Here is a 519-nt window from a genome sequence, read left to right as displayed (position 1 = left end):
CCTTTTGGGTTACAGCAAGATTCAGAGCCTCTCAGAACCATGGCCTCAGCAGTGCGTCTCCCCTCCATACCTGAGTGCTGCCTGTCCATTTTTTCCCACCCCACTGTCTGTCTTAAAGGAAATAGCAGTTAAGCACTCACATGCAGACAGGGAGGAAGTCGGGCAACCCCAGTGCGTGTTCAGCCACGGCCAGTCACGGTGAGGACCATGAAGCATTGAGAGCAACAGAAAGGACGTGAGAGAAGGGAAGGAAAGTACCTGAAGAAGGAGAGAATACTGGGGAAAAGCTGCAGAAAAAAGCCGTGGAGAGGGAGACGATGCCCCGAAGAAGGGAACTGGGAATTGCCTGGTCTCCAAAGGTGAAAGAGCACCAAATGCCCTGGGCTGATCTCCCACTTTAGTTTTCTTCCTTCCTTCCTTCCTTCCTTTTTCTTTCTTTCTTTCTTTCTTTTCTTTCTTTCTTTCTTTCTTTCTTTCTTTCTTTCTTTCTTTCTTTCTTTCTTTCTTTCTTTCTTTCTT

Source organism: Cebus imitator, unplaced genomic scaffold (genome assembly GCF_001604975.1).
Source record: "Cebus imitator isolate Cc_AM_T3 unplaced genomic scaffold, Cebus_imitator-1.0 Scaffold434, whole genome shotgun sequence".
In the NCBI taxonomy this organism is placed as follows: Eukaryota; Metazoa; Chordata; class Mammalia; order Primates; family Cebidae; genus Cebus; species Cebus imitator.
The sequence above is the reverse complement of the archived record's forward strand: the minus strand, read 5'-3'. Positions refer to the sequence as shown.